The following is a 24,002-nucleotide window of genomic DNA, read 5'->3' as shown; positions in this document are numbered from 1 at the left end:
ACGGAAGTGACCCTTAGACAATTATATAGTAGATATAAATGTACACTTTATGCTCAAACATAATAAATAAATAAGTTAACCATACACATGATATTAAAATACAGAGAATAATAAATCAATATAAAACAATATAAAATGAATATATATACCTATATATGTAAGAGAATACATGCATATATAACTATCCACAAAATAAAATGAAAATAATAATAAATATATATATATATATATGTATATGTATATATACACACACATATATACATTGAAACAATATCAATCAATAATGAATAATAATCATCACACAAACATATATACCCATACCGAAATAGAAAAATGGAAGCACCTTTAACCAATTAAATTATTGAATCTCCCAAATTCATTATATATATATATATATATATATATATATAAAAATATAAAAAATATATATAATATATGTGCATAAGTACATATGTACACATACACACGTACGCTACCCCAACCTCTAAAAGTACAAACCACCCAAGCAGGAATAGTATTAACTACAAAAAACTAGAAAAACCTTTGGGATTCATGCTTTGTAAAAGTGTAATCCACTTGCATTCTTTCTGCGCCAAAATGCGGTTAAAATCCCCTTTTCTATTTTCCAAATGTATACGATCAATACCCCTGACCTTCAATAAATGAGATTGGTGACGGTGAAAACGACGAAAATGTCTGGCCAAGGGTTTTAGTTTGGAGAAATTACCACTATTCTCAATTTCGATTTTATTGGCAGCTTTGATATACTTGATATGTTCTAATATTCGAACACGTAATTCACGAGTAGTCATTCCCACATATATAAGATTGCATGGACAAGACGCCTGATAAATCACCATAGCTGTGCGACAATTTATAAAATGTAAAATGTTTTACTCTGATGTATTCCCAGAGTCATAAAATACATTCGTTTTCATCACGTGTTGACAAGCCTTACATTTCCCACAGCTATTGGTTCCCCATCTTGGACCTTTAGAATAAAAAATAAAACAAGAAACAGGAGGCACATAATGACTACGGACCAATGATTCTCTCAGAGTCTTGCTTCGCTTTGCAGTTATCATGGGTCTTTCTGGCAGTAATCTAGATAAACCTGGATCGTGTAAAAGAATAGGCTAATACTTAGAGATGATATCTGTCATTTTACGCCATCTAGAATGATAATCTAATATATAAAGCTGAATGTGTGTATGTGTGTATGTGTGTATGTATGTCCGGGATTGGCATCTGCACCGTCGCAGCTACAGCCACAAAATTTTGCACAGTCACACGTCTGGAACCCGAGAGCGTCATAGGCTATGTTGTGAGGTGAAATTTTTAACCCCGCGCATTCCAATTCACCAAACAATTTTGCCCCTATCTACATAATGGGGAAAAAAGTGAAAGGAAAAGTGTTGGAGGCGTCGCAGCTACAGCAACAAAATTTTGCACAGTCACACGTCTGGACCCTGAGAGCGTCATAGGCTATGTTGTGAGGTGAAATCTTAACCCTGCTCTTTCCAATTCACCAAACAATTTTGCCCCTATCTACATAATGGGGAAAAAGTGAAAGGAAAAGTGTTGGAGGGGTCGCAGCTACAGCCAAAAAATTTTGCAAAGTGTTGGAGGCAAATTGACAGCTGCCAGATGTGAACAAGGGGTACTTAAAGAATGAGAGCGATGGCGCCAAAGAGTATATACCGGACAGTTGCTAAGGTGGGGCCCCGATATGGGATACTCACCACACACGGGGATATGAACACACACAAAATGCGCCACACACAACCACATGCTTGAACACATATTACCCTCAGCACACATTTCACCACACATACACCAACCTCGCCACATAAAAGTCGAAACACAAAAGTCGCAGCTCAAAACTCGCCATGCGCAAAACTCACCACATGCAAAAACTAGGCTCACGCAAAACTCGCCACAAGTGCAAAACTCACCTCATGGAAAACTCACCACACGCAAAACTTGCACACGCGCAAAAATTGCCACATGCACAAAAGTTGCAACACATGCAAAAGTTGCCTCACACAAAACTTGCACATACTCAAAAGGCACCACACATAAAACTTGCCACGCGCAAAATCTCACCATGTGCAAAACTTGCTGCACACAACTTGCTGCACTAACCTGTCACATGCAACTCGACACACAAAAAGTTGCTACACGCATGTTGCCACACAAAACTCATCTCACAAAAGTCGCTACATGCATGTCGCCACACGCAACTCAACACACACAACTTGACAAACGAAACTCGCCCTAAAACACACAAGTCTGCTATTATCCTTCACAAATAAAAATCTGATTAATAAGCAGACAAACTACAAGAGCAACAAATGTACCATATAGGAAATACGCCAGCTGTCAGTCACATGACCTGTCTATTATGTGTATGTGTGAGCTAATATATATACTGCCAGGAGGGAGGGCTTCCTGTTGGCTGGGGATTTATCAGGCTGCCAATTTAGCTTACAAATACTGAGGTAAAAATACTGAGCAAACAACGTGTGAACGAGGTCTAATACAGGAGGAGATGACACACAGGTATATACTATATACAGGAGGAGATGACACACAGATATATACTATATACAGGGGAGATGACACACAGGTATATACTATACACAGGAGGAGATGACATACAGGTATATACTATATATAGAAGGAGATGACATACAGGTATATACTATATATAGGAGGAGATGACATACAGGTATATACTATATACAGGAGGAGATGACACACAGCAGGTATATACTATATACAGGGGAGATGACACACAGGTATATACTATATAGAGGAGGAGATGACATACAGGTATATACTATATACAGGAGGAGATGACACACAGATATATACTATATACAGGGGAGATGACACACAGGTATATAATATACACAGGAGGAGATGACATACAGGTATATACTATATATAGAAGGAGATGACATACAGGTATATACTATATATAGGAGGAGATGACATACAGGTATATACTATATACAGGGGAGATGACACACAGCAGGTATATACTATATACAGGGGAGATGACATACAGGTATATGCTATATACAGGAGATAACATACAGGTGTATACTATATATAAGGGAGATGACAAACATGTATATACTGAGGTGAAAATGAGAGGTGTGAGGTGAAAATGAAAAGGTGTGAGTGCAAAATGAGAGGAGTGAGGGAAAATAGTGGAGTGATCGGAAAATGACAGATGTGAGGTCGAAATGACAAGTGTTAGGGGGGAATGAGAGGAGTGAGGGAGAAAATGAGAGATGTGAGGGGGAAAATGAAAGATGTGATTGGGAAAATGAGAGACGTGATGGGAAAATAGATGAAGTGAGGTGCTATAACTAACCACAGATATTTACTATGCCCAGGCAACGCCGGGCTCTTCAGCTAGTCTAATATATAAAGCTGAATGTGTGTGTGTGTATGTGTGTGTGTATGTCCGGGATTGGCATCTGCACCGTCGCAGCTACAGCCACAAAATTTTGCACAGTCACACATCTGGACCCCGAGAGCGTCATAGGCTATGTTGTGATGCGAAATTTTAACCCCGCGCATTCCAATTCACCAAACCATTTTGCCCCTATCTACATAATGGGGAAAAAGTGAAAGGAAAAGTGTTGGAGGCGTCGCAGGTACAGCCACAAAATTTTGCACAGTCACACGTCTGGACCCCGAGAGCGTCATAGGCTATGTTGTGATGCGAAATTTTAACCCCGCGCATTCCAATTCACCAAACAATTTTGCCCCTATCTACATAATGGGGAAAAAGTGAAAGGAAAAGTGTTGGAGGCAAATTGACAGCTGCCAGATGTGAACAAGGGGGACTTAAAGAATGAGAGCGATGGCGCCAAACAGTATATACTGTACAGTTGCTAAGGTGGGGCCCCAACATGGGATACTCACCACACACGGGGATATGAACACACACACAAAATGCGCCACACACTACCACGTGCTTGAACACATATACCACCCTCAGCACACATTTCAACACACATACACCAACCTCGCCACATAAAAGTTGAAACACAAAAGTCGCCACTCAAAACTCGCCATGTGCAAAACTCGCCACATGCAAAACTAGGCTCACGTAAAACTCGCCACACGTGCAAAACTCACCTCATGGGAAAACTTGTCACATGCAAAACTTGCACACGCAGAAAAATTGCCACATGCACAAAAGTTGCAACACATGCAAAAGTTGCCTCACACAAAACTTGCACATACTCAAAAAGCACCACTCATAAAACTCGCCATGTGCAAAACTTGCTGCACACAACTTGCTACACTAACCTGTCACATGTAACTCGACACACAAAAAGTTGCTACACGCATGTCGCCACACAAAACTCATCTCACAAAAGTCGCTACATGCATGTCGCCACACGCAAATCAACACAACAATTTGACACACGAAACTCGCCCTAAAACACACACAAGTCTGCTATTATCCTTCACAAATAAAAATCTGATTAATAAGCAGACAAACTACAAGAGCAACAAATGTACCATATAGGAAATACGCCAGCTGTCAGTCACATGACCTGTCTATTATGTGTATGTGTGAGCTAATATATATACTGCCAGGAGGGAGGGCTTCCTGTTGGCTGGGGATTTATCAGGCTGCCAATTTAGCTTACAAATACTGAGGTAAAAATACTGACCAAATAACGTGTGAACGAGGTCTAATACAGGAGGAGATGACACACACATATATACTATATACAGGAGGAGATGACACACAGGTATATACTATGTACAGGAGAAATGACACAGGTATATACTATATAGAGGAGGAGATGACATACAGGTACATACTATATACAGGAGGAGATGACATACAGGTATATACTATATACAGGAGGAGATGACACACAGGTATATACTATATACAGGAGCAGATGACCTACAGGTATATACTATATACAGGAGGACATGACATACAGGTATATGCTATATATAGGAGGAGATGACATACAGGTAAATACTATATACAGGAGGAGATGACACACAGATATAAACTATATACAGGGGAGATGACACAGGTGTATACTATATATAGGAGGAGATGACATACAGGTATATACTATATACAGGGGAGATGACACACAGCAGGTATATACTATATACAGGGGAGATGACATACAGGTATATGCTATATACAGGAGATAACATACAGGTGTATACTATATATAAGGGAGATGACAAACATGTATATACTGAGGCGAAAATGAGAGGTGTGAGGTGAAAATGAAAAGGTGTGAGTGCAAAATGAGAGGAGTGAGGGAAAATAGTGGAGTGATCGGAAAATGACAGATGTGAGGTCGAAATGACAAGTGTTAGGGGGGAATGAGAGGAGTGAGGGAGAAAATGAGAGATGTGAGGGGGAAAATGAAAGATGTGATTGGGAAAATGAGAGACGTGATGGGAAAATAGATGAAGTAAGGTGCTATAACTAACCACAGATATTTACTATGCCCAGGCAACGCCGGGCTCTTCAGCTAGTCTAATATATAAAGCTGAATGTGTGTGTGTATGTGTGTGTGTATGTCCGGGATTGGCATCTGCACCGTCGCAGCTACAGCCACAAAATTTTGCACAGTCACACATCTGGACCCCGAGAGCGTCATAGGCTATGTTGTGATGCGAAATTTTAACCCCGCGCATTCCAATTCACCAAACAATTTTGCCCCTATCTACATAATGGGGAAAAAGTGAAAGGAAAAGTGTTGGAGGCGTCGCAGGTACAGCCACAAAATTTTGCACAGTCACACGTCTGGACCCCGAGAGCGTCATAGGCTATGTTGTGATGCGAAATTTTAACCCCGCGCATTCCAATTCACCAAACAATTTTGCCCCTATCTACATAATGGGGAAAAAGTGAAAGGAAAAGTGTTGGAGGCAAATTGACAGCTGCCAGATGTGAACAAGGGGGACTTAAAGAATGAGAGCGATGGCGCCAAACAGTATATACTGTACAGTTGCTAAGGTGGGGCCCCAACATGGGATACTCACCACACACGGGGATATGAACACACACACAAAATGCGCCACACACTACCACGTGCTTGAACACATATACCACCCTCAGCACACATTTCAACACACATACACCAACCTCGCCACATAAAAGTTGAAACACAAAAGTCGCCACTCAAAACTCGCCATGCGCAAAACTCGCCACATGCAAAACTAGGCTCACGTAAAACTCGCCACACGTGCAAAACTCACCTCATGGGAAAACTTGTCACATGCAAAACTTGCACACGCAGAAAAATTGCCACATGCACAAAAGTTGCAACACATGCAAAAGTTGCCTCACACAAAACTTGCACATACTCAAAAAGCACCACTCATAAAACTCGCCATGTGCAAAACTTGCTGCACACAACTTGCTGCACACAACTTGCTACACTAACCTGTCACATGCAACTCGACACACAAAAAGTTGCTACACGCATGTCGCCACACAAAACTCATCTCACAAAAGTCGCTACATGCATGTCGCCACACGCAAATCAACACAACAATTTGACACACGAAACTCGCCCTAAAACACACACAAGTCTGCTATTATCATTCACAAATAAAAATCTGATTAATAAGCAGACAAACTACAAGAGCAACAAATGTACCATATAGGAAATACGCCAGCTGTCAGTCACATGACCTATCTATTATCTGTATGTGTGAGCTAATATATATACTGCCAGGAGGGAGGGCTTCCTGTTGGCTGGGGATTTATCAGGCTGCCAATTTAGCTTACAAATACTGAGGTAAAAATACTGACCAAATAACGTGTGAACGAGGTCTAATACAGGAGGAGATTACACACACATATATACTATATACAGGAGGAGATGACACACAGGTATATTCTATGTACAGGAGAAATGACACAGGTATATACTATATAGAGGAGGAGATGACATACAGGTACATACTATATACAGGAGGAGATGACATACAGGTATATACTATATACAGGAGGAGATGACACACAGGTATATACTATATACAGGAGCAGATGACCTACAGGTATATACTATATACAGGAGGACATGACATACAGGTATATGCTATATATAGGAGGAGATGACATACAGGTAAATACTATATACAGGAGGAGATGACACACAGATATAAACTATATACAGGGGAGATGACACAGGTGTATACTATATATAGGAGGAGATGACATACAGGTATATACTATATACAGGAGATGACATACAGGTGTATAGTATATATAAGGGAGATGACAAACATGTATATACTGAGGTGAAAATGAGAGGTGTGAGGTGAAAATGAAAAGGTGTGAGTGCAAAATGAGAGGAGTGAGGGAAAATAGTGGAGTGATCGGAAAATGACAGATGTGAGGTCGAAATGACAAGTGTTAGGGGGGAATGAGAGGAGTGAGGGGGAAAATAAGAGGTGTGAGGGGGAAAATGAAAGATGTGATGGGGAAAATGAGAGGCGTGATGGGAAAATAAGAGAAGTGAGGTGCTATAACTAACCACAGATAATAACTATGCCCAGGCAACGCCGGGCTCTTCAGCTAGTTAGTTATAAATCGTATATGTCCATCCGTTTTTTTATCATTCTTGTTTTTATTTACCAACAGGGATTGTCGATCTGGATCTCTGGATCTAATATAAGCCTTATGAACAACATCTCCTCTATATCCACGTTTTATAAATCTATCTTTAAGATCTTTGGCTTGCTCTTCAAAAGTGTCATCTTGACCACAGATTCTTCTAGTTCTCAGAAATTGACCTGTTGGTATTGCACGAATAACATGAGCTGGGTGTGATGACTTGGCATATAACAATGCATTGACACTCGTCTCTTTCTGATAGATGGATGTATGGAGTTGTCCTAGATCTTCAATTACTATTCCAAGGTCCAAGAAATTTATCGAATCCTGCTTGATGGTCCAGGTAAGTTTTATATTGATGGTATTTGAATTTAGATATTGAAGAAAACTTTCCAAATCCGCCCGTGACCCCTGCCAAACAAATAGAACATCATCAGTAAATCTCATCCACAATAGCACTGATCCTGCTATTGTGGAATCCAGGTTCTGAACAAATTCATGGCGTCTCCTGATTTTTATAATTTACAGCTGTGCTCCTGCTATATAATGCCTCTGTACCTTGCCCACATCACTCCCTGAGGAAGCGGAAAGCGAAACGTGCGCTGGAGTGGTGTGTGCGGGGCAGTGGCGTCCTGATACTGGTTGGTATTGTGGTTACTTTTCTGTGGCACTTGGTTTAGATATTTTTGTTTATATGTGGCACAAATTATTTTGGTTCTGGTATAAATTATTGTGGTCTTTGCCGTAAAGTGAGCCTGAACTCAGGTAACCTCTTCAGCGATGCACTGCAGGAGCTATTATCTACTGTCAGTGCATTGTGGGAGGCCCTGTAGAGCAGAGACATCACCCGATGTCACTGTTCTATAGGGGAGAACGTCGTGGGACACTCGTTATTAATTGGACTGCTTCGGAACAGGGAGTATACTGTTGGTTTATTATTTTTTATTTTTTGCAGGTGATCGATGGCTTTGGGGAATTAGGCGTGGTTGTAAGTATGGTCAAATTAAGAATATTAAAATACTTTTTTTCTGGCTGTGTCTTTATTTATCTCTTTCATTACTATAGGATTAGTAATGGATAGGTGTAATATTGACGCCTCTCCATATGCCACCCCTACAGGGCAGTAGGAAGAGAGAGGCTAACTAAGTGCTGCAATATTGGTGCATCTTACAGATGTGGGGGCTGGTATTTGTAGCCGGGGGGGGGGGGGAGGGGCGCAATATCCATGGCATCTCTCTAGGCTATGAATATCAGCCCGCAGCTGTCTGCATAGCCTTTCTGGCTATTAATTATAGGGGGACCTCACGTCATTTTTTGGGGGGGTCCCCTATTTTAATAGCCAGTAAGGGCTTCCCAGACTAGAAACATTAGCCCCCAGCCACTGGCTTTCCCTTTCTGGCTCAGAAAATTGTGCGAGAGCCCACAGCACTTTTTTACCTTTTTTTAAATTAAAGATATTGCGTGCAGATTTTGTGTGTGTCTTTATTTAACTATTTATGTGGTCTTTATTTAACTATTTATGTGCCATTTTACTAGGTTCATTACTAAACATCAGCCTTGGTATTATCTATCTATTATCTATCTATCTATCTACTGTATCTATCTATCTCATCTATATATTATCTATCTATCTATCTATCTATTTATCTATATATTATCTATCTAACGATTATCTATCTCTCTATCTATCTATCTATTATCTATCTATCTATCATCTATCTGTCTGTCTGTCTATCTATGTGTGTAAACATTATTCTACAATGGAGTATGTAAAATAAGAGGTTGGATAAAGAATTGACATCATAATTCTTTTTTTTGTTGTTAAATAATAGATCTTTATTTAGGTTACAAAAACACAGACAAATCCTCATGAAAAAGCGCATGAAAATCCACACAAAAATGCATCAAAACCGCAGCAAAAACAATTTTTACCTGCGTTTTCTGCCAAGAGATGCAGATTGTGTGCAGAGAATTCTGCAGACAAATCTGCAACGTGTGCACATACCCTAAGACAGTAGTGAGAAGATGGTGGAAAATAATATGTCATTAGTTGTAGAATGCTTTATTACAGGGAAGCAGGTGATTTCATTACTAATTACCACCACCATATTTAATACATCATGGAAACATGTCTGAAAGGTAATCTTGTGAAAATTTACTTATAAGCTCTATCTTAGAAAAGCAGCTATGAAAGTGTCACTTTTTGTATGCAAATTACCCCCTAGAAGTCATCTAGGTGGAGCCATATTGCAGAAGAGTTCTGCAGTTTGTTCTCTAACCTCGGCCTAGTGGACTTGATTTCCATCTAAGCAAAAGAGAGAAGCCAGAGCTGCCTATGGTCAGAACGGAATACCCACATGCAGCCCTGCCCTAGGCGCTGTTTAATTGTGCACGTGTGCCTCAGCCTGTCTCATCCTTTGTCTGTGGTACTGGTTAGGCAGTGTGGAGGTTAGACCTGAAATGTCTATGTTTGGACCTGGTCGGCCTTTATCTGCGCTTGCCCCTCTGGCGCCATGGGAGTGTTTCAGAAATGCTTCAGGTAAAGCTTGCATTTAATGTGGTCTTGCTTTTTAGAGGCCATAATGGCACAGCGAATATAAAAAACGTAGAGTAGGACTGCCCCATTATGAGAATGCTGTGACGTGGCGGGGTGGCTCAAAGAATTGATCAATTGTTTGCTAAATGTCTCATTTTGAAATACAGTTAGAAATCAATATGTGCATGTGCACTCTATGTACTGCGTACAGTTAGAAATCAATATGTGCATGTGCACTCTATGTACTGCGTACAGTTAGAAATCAATATGTGCATGTGCACTTCATGTACTGCGTTCTGACCATAAGCAGCGCTGGCTTCTCCCCTCTTGTGCTTTGATTTCCATCTGGTTGTACTCCTGGAGCCTATATACTAAAACAAAATTTGCTGTCAATCAGCTGACCCTGTGCACTATATAAGTTTGGAAGAAAGATGTTTTACAACTCTGATCACTGTGGTTGTTGTATAAAGTTTTCAGTTCATTTTGGAGTGGGCTGGTTCACTGACGGATACAGCAATTACTTCAGGGGCCTTTCTTTTGAGTTTAGGCTTAAAGGGATTGTCAGAAAAATCCAGCTCACAGATGAAGTTCAAGAGCGCATGTCGCTTCAAGGGTATGTGCACAAGCTGCAAATTTCCTGCGGGTCGGCGCAGAAACGCTGCAGATCCGAAAGTGATTTACAGTACAGTGTAAATCAATGGGGAAAAAAAATGCTGTGCTAATGGTGCGGAAAAATCCGCACGGAAAACGCAGCAGATTCAAAAAAGGAGCATGTCAATTCTTTTTGGGGATCTGCTGCGTTTCTGCACCCATTCCATAATAGAAATCCACAGGGGTAAAAAAAAGGAAGAAATCCTCACAAAATCTGCAAAAATAAACATACAAAAAACGCAAAAAAAGCGCAGATTCTGACCTGCGTTTTCTGCCAAGAAATGCAGAATCTGCACAGAAAATTCCACAGTCAAATTCGCAATGTGTGCATAGCCCAAAGGATGCCTATACTCTCTTTTTTGTGAACACACAATTTTAATCTTTGCTTCATGTACCATGGAATATAAAATGCACTTTTTTGGACTTCACCTGTGAGCTGGAATTTTCTGCTTTCTTGATTAGATGTTGCACCCTGCCCAGGTGCTATCAGTGCTACAGAATAGTGGAATTGCAGGTGGTGAGCTGTATTTTCTTCTGTGTTTCTATGCTCAAGGGGTTGTCCACTAATTCTCAATCCCTATGTTTGCACTCAGTAAAATAATAACACTTATGGCTCATACCCACATGCGAGAAACTCGGATGAGTCTCACACATCAATAACCGGCACTGCACCCGGCACCGGAGCCTGCGGCTGCATGTATTGCTATGCTGCCACACGCTCCGTTCTGAGTGTCGAGTATTGACGTGTGAGACTCATCCGAGTTTCTTGCATGTGAGTATAAGCCCTCATACTCACTTCTGGGACTGGCGTTATCCCAACGGTGCCGACACTTGCTCACCTTGGGATTGCTTAGCATTGTTATGTCATGCCATCCCTAGGACCAATCAGTGCTGGCTTCACTCTCCTTGCCTTCATATGTATTACATACATCCGAAGATGAGGGAAGAGAGGGAGTAGCAGCTTTCATTTCCTCTGGATGTATGTGATTTGTCTGAAGGCAGGAAGAGTGAGTCAGTGTTGATTGGCAACAGGGATTGCATGACATAACAATGCTAAGCAGACCTGAGGTGAGCCAGTGCGGCAATTCTGGTACGACGACGGCTCTGGAGGTGAGTATAGGTGTTATTATTTTACTGGGGGCAAACATAGGAATTGAGAAGGGGTTGTCCCAGTAGCGGACACCCTGTTTAAAGGCAAAAAGTTGGATTGATGCAGTAGTAAAAAACAAATAATCCCCTCCTGTTTTGTCTTCTCATCATTTAAAGGGAATCTGTCAACTAATTTTGGCCCTATAAACTGCGGCCACTGCCATCAGGGGCTTATCTACAGCATTCTGTAATGCTGTAGATAAGCCCCAGATGTAACCTGAAAGATAAGAAAAACAAGTTAGATTATACTCACCCAGGGGCGGTCCCGGTGCGGTCCGGTCCGATGGGTGTCGCAGGTCCGGGTCCCGCACCTCCCATCTTCATACGATGTCGTCCTCTTCTTTGCTACCTGTCGTGGCTACTGCGCAGGTGTACTTTTTCTGCCCTGTTCAAGGCAGAGCAAAGTACTGCAGTGTGCAGGTGCCTGGAAAGGTCAGAGAGGCCCATGCCTGCGCACTGCAGTACTTTGCGCTGCCCTCAACAGGGCAGATAAAGTACACCTGCGCAGGAGCCGTGACAGGAAGCAAAGAAGAGGACGACATCGTATGAAGATGGGAGGGACCTGCGACGCCCATCGGACCGGACCGCACTGGAACCGCCCCTGGATGAGTATAATCTAACTTGTTTTTCTCATCTTTCAGGTTACATCAGGGACTTATTTACAGCATTACTGAATGCTGTAGATAAGCCCCTGATGGCGGTGGCTTATCTACAGGTGGTAGTTTATAGGGCCAAAATTAGGTGACAGATTCCTTTTAATATTATTGCTGGGTTACTTATGTTTCTTTTCTTAAAGCTATTTTATATGTCTAGACTTTTCATTATTTATTTTTAATTTGCAGGTAGCTTGGCCTCCATTACTTGTGTATCTGCATCTTCTTGCTTTATTAGTGTACATTTTCCTGAATAGCCAATAAAAGTTAATACACAGTAATATCAAAATTTTCAAGTGCTCTTCACTGTCAAATGCTGTTTGGCTTAAAAAAGGAGTTAATTGTCATTTGCATGCTGATTTGCATGGTAAATTAGATTGCTGTCTACTTGTTGAATCTCATTGTAATAATCTGACATAAGATGACAGTTTAACAGATGAACTCTGAGCGGAGGATTCAAGAAGGATCAACCACTTTAAACAGAATTAGACGAAAGAGGATTTATACACAAGCTTTATAGAGTTATCTATTTCTAATTTTATCTCATTCATTGTCTTGACATGGCCAATGACGACAGAGATAATCTAAATTATATTTATCCTACTCAAGCACATGGGAAGTATTACATTTTCACTATTTAACATAAGTGGAAGGATGGTAAATGCTCATCCCGAGAGACAAAACTGAATAATGCACCGAAATAAATATATTTATCTTGGGATTTATATATCAGGACATGATGTCTCTATTTCAAGCCTTCTGATTATTACACATATTTATACCAAATGCATCAAATACTTTACAAGAACATTGTGACAACACAGCATTTTATCTTAATTAACAAGGTGTCTATTTTCAGCAAGCCAGGTGAAATAGACGGTTATCTATATGTTGACTTTTGAATGTATGCGTTTCTGAAATGTTGACTCTTCCTGAAGTTTAAATTGATATTTCTAAATGGATGAATGGCTAATGTTTTGCATCTTATATCAGCTCCTACAACTTATTGACTGCTATCTTTGTAATACAGTGATACAGGGTCATTGAACAATGATGTTTGCTGATATGTTGATTACAATTTGCCCAGGCCTGCTAGTTTGCTGACTTGCAAAACAGAGGAGGAAAAACTATGCAAATAGATGTAATCAAACAATGCAAGTTGATCTCTTCACTATTCTTTCCCTTTAACTGTGAATGATGGCTTGAATGACAACAGCTATGTGAGTTATACAAGTCTAATATATACAATCATACCTCTGCCAAGACATCCAAATATCCAAAGAACCAGAAACTCTTTACAAGACAGCAGCCAGGACATCATGACTCCATCACGAGGGACACAGATTTCACACTTTACAGGATATCAGCTTAGAGGACCAGGCCTTGGCTGGAAGAATACAGATTTGCTCCATTGACCATCACTGAACCATGTATACGTTTGGGGTAGTCAGGATTTGGTCCCACTGGTCACCTGAGCCCCATGAATATGTTTGTACAAGCCAGAAATGAGACCCACTGGACACCTGGCTCCATGGAGATGTGCGGAGAAGCGAGATTCTGAACCTCCTGGGGTCTTGTACCTCAATTGACTGTCATCTTCCTAAGCTTAATAATAATAATAATTTTATTTCTATATTGCCGACATATTCCGCAGCACTTTACATTTTAGAGCTTGTCATTACCTCCTCTCTGTGTGCGTGCCACAGGTGGGGTACTAGGCCCTGGAAGCTCTGAAGTAACAGCTGCTCTTATCCCAGTGACTCAACAACAAAAACTCCCATGAGTGTAATATCCGTGGGAATATGAAGAGATCCAATACAAATGTTAAAAACAAACTTTATTAAATATCAATTAAAATACTGTATAAAAAGCAAAATACCATCAAGGGGCACAAAGCAGGAAAAGGGGGATATTGCACAAAATTAAGTGTAAATAATCAACTATATGGAATTCATGTGCCAGAAGCCCAATTTATGTAACACAAAAATTGTTCAAGTATATGGGACCACACATAAATACATATCTCAATATAGTTAGCTCTTATTAATCCAAATAATCACTAATATAAAACTGCATATAGACTATATCCCCATGAAGTTTCCCCTTTTAAATGGATACTGGTAAATCAGGGAGGCGTAAGACAGTACCCAAAATTCATACCACCCAAAATCAGATGCAATAGTAGTGCAATAATAGCTGTAAAGGAGATGGTCTGTTATGCCCATCAGTCATAAGATGATCCGGAGGGGATATAATAGAGCGGTTCGTACGCCCAGGAATGAGTTGCTGTATATTCATTCATATGTTCATGGGAAAAGTACCAGTTCTGGTGACTGAAATGTCTATGATGGACCCTTGTACATATAGGACGAGTTAATGTGTAACACAGAGTGTGTTATATAGAACAATCTATTACCTCGTTTTGGTATAAAAGTACTTTGTAGCATTGTGTTGATAATGCTTCTACACTGTATCTTTTGTGTATTTTTTCTGTAGAAAATTGTAATTGATAGGAGACACCTAAATGGGTTCTCAGAGGATAAAAAAATAAGTAAAGGAAATGTCTTTATAAATAAATTTGTGAATATATGCAATTAGCAAATCACCATCATTTTATTTAGGGAGTAATCACTATAGAATTAAAATGGCCGCTGCCTTGTTTTACGAAGAGAAGCCTGTCCTAGAATGTTAGGCCATGTGCCTGTGAGAACGACTTTGGCACTATGAATGCACAATCTCCTTCACATAATAGTACATCAAGGTGTGCCAATTACTTTAGGCTTGCGTAGCTGATCTATGGAGGGCACCACACCATAACACAGGGATACGCCTGTGGTCAACACAACATATATGGGAGAAAGACAGAAGAGAAAGTTGTTTACCAGGGATCACCTTTAAACAATTTAAATATTTTATTGATATTAAAGTACATAACAGACCAAACTTATAAAAACATTTAAAAAGTCAATGACATGACAAAATCACAGCACATATGGCTTGTAATGAAGCCAACAAGGTCCCTACCCACAGATGTCAAAATATCAAAGTACATACACGGCCAAAGAACAGCATGCAAAGAGTGTGAGCATAAATGACTGAAATATCCTGTAAACCAGATAGTATGGTAGGGAATAGAAAGTTTGTGTTCCTATAATAAAGCAAAGAGAACACAGAACACTCAAAAAGAAAAAACAATCAAGAACATATGCATGTAACAATATAAGAATAGAAATAAGGCCTGATAATAATACAAATACCAGAGTTCAAAAAACTGGTATAAGAAAATATAATGGGGGCTATAAATATGAAGGAAAACCCAGAGTCCCTGATGAAGCTACCTTGCGTTGGCGACACGCGTCGGGCATCTCCACAGGCTCTCCTACCACATGATCGCCTAAGTATCGCTATACCGGGTTTTCTTTGATGTTCCATGGGTATGCTCTTTTAGATATGCCCACTCATTTTTTTGTGGGCCATGACTCCATGGAGACTTTTGGAGACTCTAGGTTTTACAATGAGTTGGGGGAGATACAAAGTACAGGTGTGTATTTACAATGATGTATTTAAAATGATGGTCCAGCCATCTTCAGGGATACGTAACATATGAAAAGGAAAGAAGGGAAGACCCTTAGGCTGCCGTCACAGTATTTGGTCAGTATTTTACATCAGTATTTGTAAGCCAAAACCAGGAGTGGAACAATTAGAGGAAAAGTATAATAGAAACATATGCACCACTTCTGTATTTATCACCCACTCCTGGTTTTGGCTTACAAATACTGATGTAAAATACTGACCAAATACTGCTAGTGTGACGGCAGCCTTATAAGCATTTTTGACCATTTTTTAAAGTGTTTTCTGTAGTGAATATCGGCACATACCTTAATTGTATAGATTATGTCCTCTGAGGACTCCTGTCTGCACTCTTAGGCTATGTGTGCACGTTGAATGTTTGCTTGCAGAAATTTCTGGAAGGTTTCTGCATCTCATGGCAGGAAAAACGATGTGTCAAAAACGCGCAATTTTGCCTCGATTTGGTGCATTTTTGGTGCACTTTTCGTATGTGTTTTTTGTATGCGTTTTTGAATACGTTCTCGTGCAGCAAAGAAGGCTTTTTGAGCTAAATAAAGATATTTAAAAAAATAGATTTGTGATGTAATTTCTTGGCTCAACACCACCTTTTTCATGCTGATGCAATGTGGAATCAGGGTAATGAGATTAGGGCAGCAGCTGTCATTGACACATAGCTTTAGGCTATGTGCACACAATGCAGATTTTGCTGTGTTTCCGCAGCTGCGGGTCCGAAGCAGTTTCCCATGAGTTTACATTACAATGTAAACCTATGGGAAACCGAAAACACTGTGCCCATGCTGCAGAAAAGAAGTGCGGAAACGCAGCGGTTTACATTCCGCAGCATGTCACTTCTTTCTGCGGATTCCGCAGTGGTTTTACACCTGCTCCAATAGAAAACAGCAGGTGTAATACCGCAGTGAAACCCACACACAAAACGCGGTAAATCCATGATAAATCTGCAGCAAAAACGCAGCGTTTTTGCCCTGCAGATTTATCAAATCCGCTGTGGAAAAATCTGCAGAGGACCATTCTACAAGTGCACATAGCCTTAGGCTTAGTAATGAAAAGGTGGCAGCCCGACACCCTTGTTACGAAGTCAGTAAGTAAACACAAACAAACACACACAAACCTACACACACATTGTCACCAGCCTATGTAGGAGCGTTAAAAGAACGAACGTACATAGGCTGTAGCCAAACCGCAACTGTTAAAGGGAACCTGTCACCCCGTTTTTTCAGATTGAGATATAAATACTGTTAAATAGGGCCTGTGCTGTGCGTTACTATAGTGTATGTAGTGTACCCTGATTCCCCATGTATGCTGAGAAATACATTACCAAAGTCGCCGTTTTCGCCTGTCAATCAGGCTGGTCAGGTCATCGGTGGGGGCACCCATCTTCCTGGGGCCGCGCGTGCGCAGATGGAGTGCTCTGCTGCACGGGGCTTCAGCAAAATGGCCGCGGGATGCCGCGCGTGCACAGAAGAGATCGCGGCGGCCATTTTCCCAAAGCCGAGATGCAAACTCGGCTTTGGGAAGATGGCCGCCCCCACCGATGAAAGGGATGACAGCGCAGATCGCGCGCTGTGTCTTCACGTGCGCGCAGGGAATTCGGAACTTGGACATGCGCACACCACTACGCCACCAACAGAAAGCTGGGGAAGAAAAGAGCGCTGTGAACACTCCCACCCGACCTGACCAGCCTGATTGACAGGCGAAAACGGCGACTTTGGTAATGTATTTCTCAGAATACATGGGGAATCAGGGTACACTACATACACTATAGTAACGCACAGCACAGGCCCTATTTAACAGTATTTATATCTCAATCTGAAAAAACGGGGTGACAGGTTCCCTTTAATTTTGAAGAAAAAAAAGAAAAAAAAAAGCCAGCAGAGGGAAAGCCGACGGCTGGGGGCCAATGTTTATATCCTGGGTGGGGTAATACCCGTGGAGCTTCCCAGGCTATTAATATCAGCTCACAGCTGTATGCTTAGCCTTTACTGGCTATTAAAATGGGAGACACCCCCCAAAAATGTCATGGGGTACCTCTATAATTAATATCCAGCAAAGGCTATGCAGACAGCTGCGGGCTGATATTAATAGGCTAGGAAGGGGCCATGGATATTGGCCCCTCCCAGACTAAAAGCATCAGCTTTCTGCCACCCCAGAAATCTGGTGCTTAGCTTCGGTCTTCCCACTTGCCCTGTGGCGGTGGCAAGTAGGGTTCATATTTGTGGGGTTGATGTCACCATTGTATTGTCAGGTGACGTCAAGCCCACGGGTTAGTATTGGAGAGGCATCTATAGGACACTTATTCATTAGTAATCCCACAGTGATATTGTATAAAAACACAGACACCCAGAATAAAGTCCTTTATTTGAAATAATGACACAGATTCCTTTAATAATTTTAATTAAACCATACTTAATGAACGCCTAATCCACTGACGCCAACGTCTCCTGCAGCAAAAATAAAATAAAAAAACAAAAATATTCCTCACCTATCTGCAGAGAAGATAATTCATAATGTCTCACAATAATCCTGATCACTTTGAGAGCAGTCACATCAGTGATGTGACTGCCTTCAAAGACAGCTAGCGATATACTGACAGGAGGTAATCGCTCCCGCAGTGTATCACTGAGCTGCCATGAGAGAGTTCCCTGGAGTTCATCAACTAATTAGCTCCCTGCGGTCTCCCTTACGGCACCACTGCTGTGTGGAAAAATTCTCACGCAGCGGTGCCGTAAGTGATGAACTCCGGTGAACTCACACGGCAGCTCAGTGATAGACTGCGGGAGTGAATACCTCATCTCCGGCAGCCGGTTAGAGCAGTCACATCTCCCGATGTGATTGTTCTACATGTGAGGTCGCCGTGAGACAATCTGGATTATGTGGACTACAGCGGACAGGGAGTATATGGTGGTTTATTATTTTTCATTATTTCTAGGAGGCAAGGACATCGGGGATTGGGTGTTAAGGTGAGTATAATTTTTTTTTAATTTTTATGTGATTATTTTTGTAATTTTCCTTTTTTTTTTTTTTTTTTAACTGTGAGCACAGATGCCGGTAGATGATACTACTTCTCCCATCAGTGGCACGATGGGAGCAGTAGACTCATCGGCCCACACCAGCTTTTTACCGCAGGTCACCGCTGCGGGTCACAGTCAGCTGCGGGATCACAATGACATCGGACAGCATTATCCTGCAGCGATATGACAAACAGTATCGGCAGTAGCATAGCCACGGGTCGCAGTCACAGCTGCGGGGTTACGCTGACATCTGACAGCATGATCCGGCAGCGTTCTGACCGACGGTTTTACCTGCGGTATCATTACCATCGATAAGAACCACCGCGCCGGTGTTTCCCATGCTGTCACACAGATGACAGTGTGGGAAATACCATAGAAAGCTAGCAAAAGCTCAGCAAATCTGCAAACATTTTTTTACCTGCATTTTTGCTGCGGATTTGACTGACTCAATTGAAGTCAATGGGTGCAGAAACGCTGCAGAAACGCTAAAAAAAATCGACATGCTGCAGAAAAAGCGCACTGCAAATACAGACGGAAATTTACTGATCATGGGCAAAACACTTCAGAATTGTCATTGAATTACACATCAAAAACGCATCGTGTCAACATAGCCTTATTTTGCAGCACAGGTCATTTAGGGGTTTAATTTTGTTCTAAGCTCCAAAGATTGTTCCTTTTTTACCCTATGAAAGAAGTTATTTGTAAGGTGTAACCAGAGGTGTGCTTCTCCTTTTGTCCTTCATATTTTCAGGACTGGTATCATATTCTAGCCTTCTCTCTGGAGCATGAACTGCAAGTATTGTTAAGGCGTGCCCAACTTTTCCACAGTTAATTACAAGGGTTTTGCACACTCAGGATTGGGTTTCACAGGTTTGTTGATGCAATAACACTAAAATGCAGCTAATTTCTGCAGTGTTATTCCTGTTGGCATGCCCTGCACGAATCTGAGAAAGTGATAATCCTAGAAAATGTATAGCGGTATAGTCTGTCATGTTTCCATCGTGTCCAGAGAAGCTAATAAACTGTTCAGCTGCTGGAATTCGGTCTCTTGTTATCAATATATTTTACACTTCGTCTCTCCCAAAACGTGTGTATTGACAAGATAACAAAGAGACCATGACAACGGCAAAAAAAACCTTGTCTATAACACAATGCCATGCAATTCTCTGAAGTTTATTTTTAAAACATTTGTGTGTTTCCAAATATTGCTCTGTACTTTTTTCACTGCTTAATACATAGTGATTAAATTGTGTAAAGTATGTTATATGATGTGGAGTACAATTAAACAATTCTGTAATTGTGTATATATTAAGAAAATAAGCTGCAAAGAACTTTAAGAGAGATCGAATCACAAAAAGTCAGGGAGATTAAAAGTGTTAAAAAGTGATGGGTTTCCCCCAAGGGTCATTCCCATCATAATTTATTGTTGTCATTCTAATATTGTTTTGCATGTCCAGTAGGCAACAACATTTCAAAAGTTGTCTGGTTCAGAAATCAAATTACGGTAGACATTTCTTAATGATTTTGATGTGCTGAATTCAAATATGACAAGGAAAACTGTTATTTGGCTCTAGTTTCCATGAAATTGAAGAGTTTATGTTTATACTGTTATGTAAATTAATAAATAATTATAACACGTAGTTATTACTTCTACAAATATAAAACTGCACATGTATTGTCAAACAAATTTTATTAGATGTATTTAGAGGAAACTCAAGTGTATTTAAATCTATTATATAATTAATTAATTCACATGTCTAAGCACTTTGAACAATTTTAATTTTAACTATTAATATTTATTATTGCACAATACAAAATATGTCCTTAGTCACTGGACACTCGGGTTCCTTTTTACTTGTCTCTTGTATTCAAGCAATCGAATATTTCTGGTTATTGTCCAACAGTAGTCTGCAAGCATTGAAGGGTTCCAAATAATTACTCTGATATCTTTTTTCCATAGTCGCAATTTCCTGGTGAAATTGCTCACCTTGCTCGTCACTCAATGCTCCGCAGTTTGGTGCAAAGAAGTCTAGATGCGAATGCAAGAGATGAATCTTTAATGACATGTTGCAGCCAAGATTATGATACGCCTAAATAAGATTTTCCACCAGCTCTTTATAGTTGTCTGACTTGATGTTTCCAAGGAAATTTGTTACCACTAACTGGAATGCTACCCATGCAGCCTTTTCCTTGCCACGCAGTAAACGGTGAAACTCCTCATCTTGCAGAAGCACACAAATCTGAGGACCAATGGAGACTCCTTCCTTTATCTTTGCTTCACTCAACCTTGGAAATTTACAAATGAGATACTTGAATGCTTCTGCATTTTTGGCCATTGCCTTTATGAAGTTCTTCATGAGACCCAACTTAATATGCAATGGAAGTAATAGAATTTTCTGTGGTTCGACAAGTCGAATGGATGAAGAACATTTTTTCTTGTAGTGTTCTTGTCATGCTCGCTGTCCCATTCACATAGGAAGCAACAGTACTTTGTGAATTGTTCTGAATGAGCTACTGGGCGTATTGCAGATGGAATATTTGGGTACTGTATAGTCCACTTCTTTTTTTAGAAATTCCTTTTCCAATTGGAGGCACCATGCAGAAGTAACAATTGGTAGTATGGTCAGTTGGCTCTCTCCATACCATTGGCACTGCAAAAGGCATTGATTGTCTTTTCCCATTCAACCACTGTGTGAGGTGTGATGAACATCGATTACAGAATGTATGTGGAGCCCAACTCTTGTCCTGTTCTCCTATTTTGCAGCCAAAATACAGGTCGACCGCTGAAATTGCTGTGTGACTGATAGAAGGAGAACATGCGCCTTTTAAAGAGTTGTGTGATGCAAGTCTAATTAGGATTGCATCATCTTTCTTTCTTTGGCATCTATCATTGGTCATTTAGAGATGATGAAATACTGATGACTCAATTCATTAGTCATTTGGAGATGATGCAAATATTAATGAAGCAATCCATTAGTCAGTTGGATGGTGCAAAACTGATGACGCAAGTCTGATGATGTATTCCTCGCCTAGCGTTGTATCAAAGGCTGTGAGGAATATCGACGCACTCGTGCATCATAAAAACTAGAGCCAATTTCAAAATTTAAGCCTCATTTTCTTCTTCAGCACCCAAAAATTAGTTAAGTTGAACTGTTTTCATGTCTGAACCAATTTTGCTGTTGACTATATATATATATATATATATATATATATATATATATATATATACACACTGCTCAAAAAAATAATGGGGAACACTAAAATCCCACATCCTAGATATCACTGAATGAAATATTCCAATTGTAGATCTTTATTCATTAAATTGTGGAATGTGTTGAGAACAATAAAACCTAAAAATTATCAACGTAAATCACAACTAATATCCGTCAGAGGTCTGGTGTTGGAATGATGCGGCACGGTGGCGCAGTGGTTAGCACAGCAGCCTTGCAGCACTGGAGTCCTGGGTTCAAACCCCGCCAAGGACAACATCTGCAAAGAGTTTGTATGTTCTCTCCGTGTTTGCGTGGGTTTCCTCTGGGCACTCTGGTTTCCTCCCACATTCCAAAGACGTACTGATAGGGACAGTGATGATAATGTGTGCAAACTGTAAAGTGCTGCGGAATATGTTAGCGCTATATAAAAATAAAGATTATTATTATAGTGGAAATGCCTCAAGACAAGGAAATGATGCTCAGTAGTGTGTGTGGCCTCCACGTGCCTGTATGACCTCCCTACAACACCTGGGCATGCTTTTGATGAGGCAGCGCATAGTCTCCTGAGGGATCTCATCCCAGACCTGGACTAAAGCATCTGCCAACTCCTGGACAGTCTGTGGTGCAATGTGACGTTGGTAGATGGTGCGAGACATGATGTCCCAGATGTGTTCAATCAGATTCAGGTCTTGGGAACGGGCAGGCCAGTCCATAGCTTCAATGGCTTCATCTTGCAGGAACTGCTGACACACTCCAGCCACATGAGGTCTGGCATTTTCCTGCATTAGGAGGAACGCAGGGCCAACTACACAAACATATGGTCTCACAAAGGGTCTGAGGATCTCATCTTGGTACCTAATGGCAGTCAGGCTACCTCTGGCGAGCACATGGAGGGGTGTGCGGCCCTCCAAAGAAATGCCACCCCACACCATTACTAACCCGCTGCCAAACCGATCATGCTGAAGGATGTTGCAGGCACCAGATCACTCTCCACGGCATCTCCAGACTCTGTCATGTCTGTCACATGTGCTCCATGTGAACCTGCTTTCATCTGTGAAGAGCACAGGGTGCCAGTGGTGAATTTGCCAATCGTGGTGTTCTGTGGCAAATGCCACAGTGGACAGTTTGATTTCACAGAAGTTTGATTTACTTTGAGTTATATTCTGTTGTTTAAGTGTTCCCATTATTTTTTTGAGCCGTGTATAGAATATGTACACACAGGGTTGGCCATGTATATGGCTACACATAAATAAAATGGGAATGGTTGGTTATATCAACTTCTTGTTTATGGCACATTAGTAGACGGGAGGGCCATTTTGAAGTCGGCCATTTTGAATCCAACTTTATTTTTTCCAATGGGAAGCGGGTCATATGACACATCAAACTTATTGAGAATTTCACAAGAAAAACAATGGTGTGCTTGGTTTTGACGTAACTTTATTTTTTCATTAGTTATTTACATGTTTCTCTTTGTTTGCAGCCATTGATGATTTATATTGAAATGATGTTCTTTCCTCTTCTGGATTATGACCCCAACAGTGCTCACTGGAACCTTCAGTAGATTAG

This window comes from Ranitomeya imitator, chromosome 3 (genome assembly GCF_032444005.1).
Source record: "Ranitomeya imitator isolate aRanImi1 chromosome 3, aRanImi1.pri, whole genome shotgun sequence".
Lineage (NCBI taxonomy): Eukaryota > Metazoa > Chordata > Amphibia > Anura > Dendrobatidae > Ranitomeya > Ranitomeya imitator.
This window is presented reverse-complemented; position numbering follows the sequence as displayed.